Source organism: Haliotis asinina, chromosome 7 (genome assembly GCF_037392515.1).
Source record: "Haliotis asinina isolate JCU_RB_2024 chromosome 7, JCU_Hal_asi_v2, whole genome shotgun sequence".
Classification (NCBI taxonomy): Eukaryota; Metazoa; Mollusca; class Gastropoda; order Lepetellida; family Haliotidae; genus Haliotis; species Haliotis asinina.
In genome coordinates, this window is record NC_090286.1 from 19,649,255 (window position 1) to 19,658,814 (window position 9,560).

Sequence of the window (9,560 nt, forward strand, 5' to 3'; positions counted from 1 at the left end):
TCCAATTTACATCCAGTTTTGATACTTTTGATGTTTTTGACACTTGTCTCTTCTAGAATGACGGCTATGGAACAAAACAAGTAATTTTGTATGGTCATGTCGTGATAATATAATGCTTATTCAGCTTATATAATATATAATATATTCTTTGAGACAGGGGATTTTAGCGATTCTCCGACTTTTCATGTTAATGGGTGGTGGTGATATATTTATTGAAAGTTTACGTTATTCTTGTAACTAGAATCAGTTGTTTTTGTTTCCTGGTTACTTCTAGAGTGACAGCACGTTATATGGAATTGTTTCATGTTATCCAGCATTCAAAATGGATACCAAGATGACCGCCATTGAAGTTTTACTTCTTATATATAGCAGAGGCCTATTGTACTGATCTATAAAACAAACAATTAATTTGGTGTCACACGTTTAACACAGTATAGAAAAAAAAATCAATGTTAATAATAGCTTCACATTCCTAAAATGTGATGAAATATCATTATCCAAAATATTAGAAAACTATGCTTCACGATCGATAACTGTGTCTAAGCTCTTGTTGAAGCTATTCAAATGGTCTGTCAGATAACTCTTAATCACTTTTGATACATTCAGAAGCTTACAATCCACGGGGAGCAGAATCTTTCAACATCAGAACACCAGAAAAAGGATAAGCTGACCACCACATATGCTCCAACCATGGTCAAGTGGTGAAGGAACATGATTGGCTGCAGAAACTGTTTCCAAACATGCACCTGGTAGTTTACTTGCTCAATATGATATTCTAGACTGTTAGTGGGAGTTTTTCATTTAATGTCTTGTCTCATCTACAGACATCACTAGATTCTATGGTCCATACATTGAACTAAAAGTCTGTTCGATGTGATCTGGTAATGTTGATAGGCTATGGTATTGTTCTGGTTTGTAGATATTATACTACGCCTGTGTACTGATATTGGACTTATTTCTTTATGTGTTTCTGTGTTGGCAGTGTATGGCAGTGTATGGCAGTTTATGGAAGTGTATGGCACTCCTAAACGGCGATCAAGTCGAGCACACACGATTATCATGGACAAAAACAAACAAGTACAATTGGACCAGCTTTGCGGATTACGTTTTTAATGTCATCATTCCCAACATGGAACAGCACCAAAACACAAACACCAAAATTATTGCCGAAGAATGTGTGTCTAAATTCACCTTGTTCAAATTTGAAGTTTCAACAAGGTCAAAGGTAACTAAAGCCCGACATGTAAACCCAGAGATAAAAATTTTTTTGAGAAAAACAAACTCTGGAACCGTGTTTCCTCAACGTATGCAACGGCACCTATTCTACTGGAAGGTTTACAGTAGCAGACACGCATAGTACATTGTCACAAAATGTACGGACAGTAAAACATCCAAATCCACATCCACATCCTCCTCCAGAAGAATCCTTGGTCCACTTCTGTCCATGGAATGATTTCAGAGTCCATTTCCGCCCCCAGGACGATGATATCCCTGCTCCTAATAGCAAAGTGAATATATTTTACATCACTGGTACTTACTGTGTCTATAAATGAAAGTTATATGCCTACACGTGAAAAATCTCAAACATGAAACTCAAGTTGTAACTTAGCACTAGACGTCATGGTATACAAGGTTGCATTGCATTTTATGTTTTCTTCAAAGGAGTGATTGAAAGAAACAGTTGCTTGCGTAAGTGACGCTTCTACTAAAAGGGCAAAGAACATTCTACATAATTCATGCTTCCCACACAGATTATGACTGCGTGAGTGTACCTTTTACACCACTTTTAGCAATATACCAGCTACATCACGGTGAGCAACAACAAATATATGCTTCACACATCATTCCCATATGGGAAATGGAATTATGGTTGTTTGGAGCGTCATGAGCGAACGCTTTAACCATTCGGTTATTCGACGATCCCCATAGATTTAAATACAAAACAAATATGTCGGGGCGTGAACATAAAATGTAATCTAACCATTAAATTGAAATATTGAAATACTTTACCTGCAGGTGGTCGGGCAGTCGGCCAGTACACTGACTCTCAAAGTGACCATCCGGGACTTGCTTTGTCTCGAGCTACCTACTGAAGGACGAAATGGTGGGTTAACACTAAGTTAGGCCATCTATAGATAGCATCGTACAGGGCATGCACGAAGGGGGCCCTATCTACACTACCACCTAACTCTACCAGTCAAGTGCAGTCAGCATTGGGCCTACTGGGGATGCTGAAAAGACTGGGACCACAGAGTGTGCCACCCCTACACTAGCTGGGTTGCTGTAACAACCATCCTGACTGTACAATCAGGCCCTAACACCGAACCTACTCCATGTACAGTCGGCGAGGGGCTACGCGGAGAGCGGACGTACTATGGAGCCACCATGAGACAAAAGCTCATCCCATCGGTCTCTCGGAAAGCCAGTGTACTAAAGTCCAGGTGGGAGGGTTTAGAGGGACACAACACCAAATCCAGAATGTGCCAGGGTTCCTGCGTCTGAGAGAAATGAGTCATGCATAAGCATCAGCAATCACATTTCTCGCGTATGTAGATTGGTTTAACAACAGCAAGTAAGTGTGGTTTTATGCTGCTTTGGCAATATTCCAACGACGGGCCTCAGAAGTGGGCGTGAGCCATAGTATTTAAGTTGGGACTCGAACACTGGCACTGAACGTGGCGTGCCAACACTTGAAAACTAGGCAACACTACCACTCCGTTTACATGCACACACCAGTATCAACCTTTCCCATCTATACCTAGATGGCTGTATACTATGAGAGAATGAGTCCACATTGTATATTAAACAAACACTCATGAAGACGCATATTTTCTTCCAAATAGAGTTGGATACACCTGCCTGTCTGGTCCTCTGTCGCCCTTCCCAAGAAAACTTGAAGTTGTCCTACCTCTACAGGATATCAAGACTTTCTGTCCCCACGACGGTACTCGACTCCACGACTCCAAGCGGGCTTAAAGTGTGGAGCTGGAAACAACAAAGGGCAAACCAACCACCTTACGTAACCTAATCCCATTCACCGTACCCGAAACAAAGGGTTAAAGCTATTGAAAACACCTCAATCACAAGTGTTTGCACAAGGACATGTTTTCTGATTTAGCGTGAGCCAAGAAAAACCTGGTAATATTCCTTTTTGAAACAAAACGAGATAAAAACTTCTTTGATTAATTACAGACTTATTTATGTAACACCATATGATTAAAACATAATCAACGGGTAATACAATACAGGTTTGACGCAGTGTAAATTTAAAATTACAAGTTAAACCCAAAGTGACATAGGTGCATGGATCATTCAATACAAATGAATTAAAACAAACTGTGGTCCGTGGGTGGGAATGTTGTAAACTTATGTGATGTGCTTGTCACTGCTCATCGCATTCGTGACTCACTCGTGTTATTGTGCGGCTACAGTCTGTTTGCTGTGAAAACGTACCGATGAATGTCTCTTTAAACAAAAAGTAAATCAAATAAAGTGAAATTAAGATTGCAAATTCTTACAATTTTACCTTCCCAACTGAATATTTAATTCTCAGAATTTTATTCAACTTAGTATGAAAGTTGTTTAACAAACGATCGTAATTTCAAATCACTTTCTTTGTATTACAAGGGGGTATGCACATTAGATAAAACGCCGAGAAGAAGTTGGGTTGGTCTAAGTTAACGCTCATCACGTACCGCACGTGCTCTTGTTTCACTGTTCTAACTGCTGTGCTTACCCCCTTGCAATAAAACCAGTAATAACGATTTTTCATCTATGATCGTTTGTTAAATAACTTTTATCCTAACTTGAATAACATTCTAAGACTTAAATTTTCAATTGGCAAGATAAACGTACGTGGATTCGAAATATTAATTTCTCTTTGTCTGGTTTACTTTTTGTGTAAAGTGGGAAGTCATCTCAACATCGGACACCACCATACATGTACATGAGACACTACCATCACATTCACTTTCCTTGTGCAAACTAGTTCTAAAGATGTGTTGTGATGCGACATGCTTCTTAGAAAGACAAAGTAGGATAATACATTTTGAATGAATTAAATCTCTCGATATGGATGAATTTGTCGTTAAAGGAATATGCATTTGAAACAACAATATTGACACCTAGGTGATTTACAAACTACATATGATATACTCCCAGGTTTGAGATATTCCAAAAACAACAACAATATAACTTTAAACACATGACACGTTTTAATGATAACAGTACTTCTTTTTTATTCTTCATACGACGTTTCAGAGCTAATTCTTGCTCCTAGTCAGCTATTTTTTCCAGATGATAAGATGTTATATATACCAGCCAGTGTTTAGAATACCTCTTGGCTACATTTTTAGCTACATGTTCTTTTGCTGAATCAGCTGTCACGTAGATACAAGTCATGGTGTGGATGCATCTTCCAGTCATCGTACATTGTAGGTTAAACATTTGTGGATTTAGATCTGGTTTTACATAATCGTAGACTGTACATGAGTTTATTCAGATTTGCATCTAAATAATCATAGATTGTACATTTATGGATTATATCTGGTTTTCAATAATCGTACACTGCCTATGCGTGTATTAAGATCTGGTTGCAGACAATAGAACATATAACTTAATACATGTTTTATATAACTGTATCAAATTCCAATTTATTCTCTTAAAATTTAAAGATATTCTTGTGAAATTCCGATGTTTCAATGACCTTTCTTGTGTCTTGTTTCGGGGAAGGGCATATTCGGTAGACTGGATCAACTGCACAAAATGAGGACATAACAATGTACGACTTCATTAAACGTGAGAATCCTTAAGAATGGCTTTAAAACTAACACTTTGGGGGATCGAACCTACACTAATTGTCAAAACGCTTCACTCACTCACTCACTCACTCACTCACTCACTCAGCTATTATGGACTATGGGATTTGATGGCTGCGCTGTATGCGTATGCAATCTGGACATTCTCTGACGTTGTCTGATGTTACACTGAAGTGTTTTGACCTGTTTCCGAAGTGTGTTAAGAATACGCTGTCAGGTGTAATGAAGATATGATTTGGGACAGTGACGAACGGAATCGCCATATTTCAAATTTAGTGGGGATATGTGCAGACATAATATAGTTGGACATCAGTTGCAACACGTTTGTCACAGTTTCCACCAGGTCAACTCCGTTCACAGACAGACGAAACTCGACCGCATTATGTTCTTAGTTACTTTGGTATTCCGTGCAAATATTTTCAAATCCAAATGACTTGTTCTTAAGAAGTTTGTAGTGCATTTCTACTCGTTCTGAAAGAGCGCAATAGATTCTCATCAAGTTCTACTCGTTCTGCGTTTATGTAGGTCTCACACAGCACAGGTCTTACTATGCCAACACTGTGTGCATTACGATATGACACGGTAGGGTATACAGACATGCGTTTTTAACATGTTCTCCATTTGGGAGTAAAACAATTCTACCTGTGGAACATGAACAAATTTGCAGCTGTCAACATGCTGAATGCTTATTTGCTGGAATCTTTATTGGAAGCAGAACAAGAATACAATGGGTTCGTAGAGCAATAAACGAGGAAACGAACAAGAACTTGTTGGGCGAGAAACTGGCTTTTACCTGAGAGCGGAACAGCTGTGGAACATTTCATCAACTGACACAGGATCAGATTTGACGAAATTCTTGAATGCATTATCCCTTCATTAAATAAGATGTCTTTCTTGGTCCACCCTCATGTTTCTGTGGAGACATGGTGATGTCGATGTCTCCATCTTGAAACTGATAACGGTTACAGAATGGGCTGGGTACTTACAGAAATCAAACCAGGACATGTCTGCTATTACCACTGCACACGCTAGAATCAGCGTGAGAATGTAGTGCGAACGGGAAGAGGTGTCTGAATACGAGCTGGTCGAGTTAAGAAAGAGTTAAAGCTGGGTAGTGCATGTTAAGAAAGTGGTAGGTCTAATCCAGAACGGATATAAACTAACTAAAGACGGGTTTGAACTGCTTGAAAACGTTGTTCACATGGGGTGAAGGCGCATTTCGTCCCTGTATATACGTAACACCAACTGTCTGGGGACAGATGAGACAGACATACTGACAGCTGTTTATGATCAAATGAGCATTGTAATTTATATAATCATTACATGTTCTATCCCGTTCAATCTCTTTTTACAGTTATTGTTAAGACAGTTCAAGACGTCCTAAGAACTACAAATGTACCTTGGCGTGCCTCGGGCCTACCAACAGGTACCATGGCCGGACCAACAGAACTCCATCGTTTGTTCGTGAGTGCGACAAGACTAGACTTGTTGAGAGGACCGCTGATTTGTCCCAGTGTCTTGGTAGTGGTGTGTTTTTACCAACAATCTTGAGTTCTTGTGCCGTTGACGATCACCTTTGATTCGCTCCCCTCCTTCGATCGACTCTTGCCTGGCATGCCTGTCCCAAACAGCATCAGCTCTATGCAGTCAGTTCTATTCCGAATTTATCTCAATGCATCACCCAAGTCTCCAAATTTTGAAGCAGTTCCTTTTCTGCACATTTGCAATTTTGCCATGCCATCAACTATATTGAGAGCCAACATTCTCTCCTCTGCTAGAGGGCAATGAAGGACCAAACACTCCCGTTTGAAGTTCCTCTTACAAACCGCATTTGATGTTTTTTCTTGATGTTCCATCTGAATGAGCCATTGTAAAAGAAACACTAGAAATGTCAATGTGCTAATCAGGATTAATGGGAAAATCCATTCAGTCTTCCAAATGAATGACGTGTCATGTCTGTATCTTATGAACATTGCAAGTGGAGTTGTTGTCTCAAAGGATATAATTCCCTGCTTCGTGCATGTTGAACAGAGCAAAAGGATCAATATATATACAACTAATCATGAAGATTCCTTCAGCTTATCCCTTTTCTGATGTCGAGAGATCCTGCTCCCCGTGGATTGGTTGAACTGACGCCGACTAGCTGCAAAAGGTCAGCATGCCAGAAGAGAGATCTATGTCAATGCAGATGAACTGATTTATTGTGCACAGAGACATGTCTTTTTGTATGGCAGGTGATTGTTGCCCGAACAGCTTGGGCTTGTAGATTACGCCAATTCTGACATGATGTAACATATGATATGAAAGAAAGTGAAGAGAAGGGTTAATTGTAAGCTTCTGAATGTATCAAAAGTGATTAAGAGTTATCTGACAGACCACTTTGAATAGCTATAACAAGGCCGAAGGTATCATTTCTCAATCAAGGGAGCCCTATCAACATTAAAAGAGTGTTTATCGATACGTTTATGCATAGAAAGTAACCTGTAGTAAATTATAGGGGGAAGCTGTACCCTGCTTCCCCGACCCTGTACGGCCAGAGCTTAGACGCAGTAATCGGCCTTGAAGAATAGTTTTCTAACTCTTTGGATGGTGTTATTTCATCAGCTATTTTAGGCAAATGACGCTTTCATAAACCATACCATTGAAATTTGTTCTTGTTCGATACTGTATGAAGTATTTGACATCAAATGAATTGTTTGTTTACATATCAGTACAAACTTAGTCAGTATATTACCACGACATGACCATACAAAATTACTTGCTTTGTGCCCAAGCCACCACTCTAGAAGAGACAATTCAAGATGGCGGGCAAAATGGCGGCCATTTTGATTATTTTCAAAAGCAAAAATGAGTTCAGTTTTGAAATTCTGTCACACAAACAGCATGAAATCACGTAAATCTTACAGTCATGTGACAGCCCCCCCCCCCCCCCCCCCCCCCCCCCACACACACACACACCATCAATGAACTCCTGCTCACAGGACTGGCTCCATGATATCCCGAGTTTTTGCGGCTCCAAGCACGAGTTTGGTCACCAGTCATGAACGAATGATAGAAATCGACCTTCGTCCGACCAGTTCACCTTCGCCCTGACGTAAGATTCCAGTGACGTAAATTTCATCACAAATTTAGTCGTGTTGCTTTGTGCTCCAGGGATGACAAAGGATGTAACTTTTTGTTGACTTGAACGCTGATATTCCTTTGGGATCTTTTTTCTGCTGATGTTTCCCGGCCAGTCGCCTGATTTCGGTGGATGACAACCAATCCCTCTTGCAGTAGCCCATGCCAGCATTCCGCACACCAGTAACTTGCCACCTTTGAGCAGTTGTCATTTGAGATCGATATGTATTTTTCAACAACAAAATCAATTGATTTCCAAGGCTCACGAGCTGCAAGGACTGGTTATTCAAACTTGGTATTTGCTCAGTGACCTGTGTGCATATTGCACAGTATGATCGTAGCAGTGTATATTTATAGTTTGACCAGAAATCTTTGAGAATTTTAGGAATATGTTTAATTGGATTTCTAATATAAACAACCTTGACCAGCCATCAAGTGCTTAGTTTCATTCATGAGAGAAAACTCCGTTAATCCTTTTTCATTAGATTGTGAAGAGTTATCCCCCTTTGTTTACTTGCTAGCAGACGACATTTTCAATGATCCTCAGTATGGATGATTTAGAGAATAGGAAGATGATTTTCGAGTATTATTAAAAAAATGACATCACATAAACTTAGGTGATTTCAATTAGAACAGGCATCCTTTTGTCCACTGTGTATCATGTTTTGAAAAATATTTGCAAATGGATATGGCATTGAGCACCAGGGAGGTGCAGGTAGGTCTAGAAAATCGACTGTCGGTGATAGTATGCGGCTTGTTATTCTTGTTTCTAAAATCAAACGAAGGAGTTTAGAAAACGTAAGACTTGATATGACTGAGAGAGGAACTGTGGCTGTCTGTAAGGAGACAATTAAAACTGGGCTGCATGCAATGGGTTGGCAAGGAATTATATGACCGATCATGAAACCTGAACAATAGGAGCGAAGGTTGAACTTGTGCTAACAGAATATTTTAACTGGGACAATATGATGTTGTCAGATGAAAATTCTATGTGGCTGTTTCCTAATACACTGAACTTCTGGACCAAACAAACTGAAAAAAATGTATCAGCGTCCAAAGTAAAATCCGAAATTTAACGTGTTGGGTATCACGTCTGTTAGGGGCAACGCCCTCGGTGTCAGTGAAGGAAATATTAATAGTGAGCAGTACACAGATATTCTCGAGGGACATTTACTTCCACGTTTTCTATGGAAATATTTCAATTTTCCAGCAGAACAACGATTCAAAACATCATTCAAAGCATTCACAGTCCTGGTTTCGGGCCCAAAACATGACATTATTAGACTGGCCAATCTGTAGCCCTGACCTAAATGGAATAGAAACTTTTGAGGGATTTATGAAGGAAAGTGTCAATATGAAACATCTGGCAAATATTTCTGAAATGAACGAAGAGGTAGTCCGATACTGGGACAGCATGGACCATGACTTTCTAACTTCCTTTTTCAGTAGTATGCCCCGCTGCATTGAAGCTTACATTGCTGCCCGTGGTGACTTGTCAAAATACTAACTACTCACCTGTCTTTGAATCTGGACTTATGTTCTGCTACATCTTCTGCTATGTTATGCACATCTTCTTTAGTTCTGGACATGTGAGGCTGAAAGATACGGTTATTGTAAAAGCAC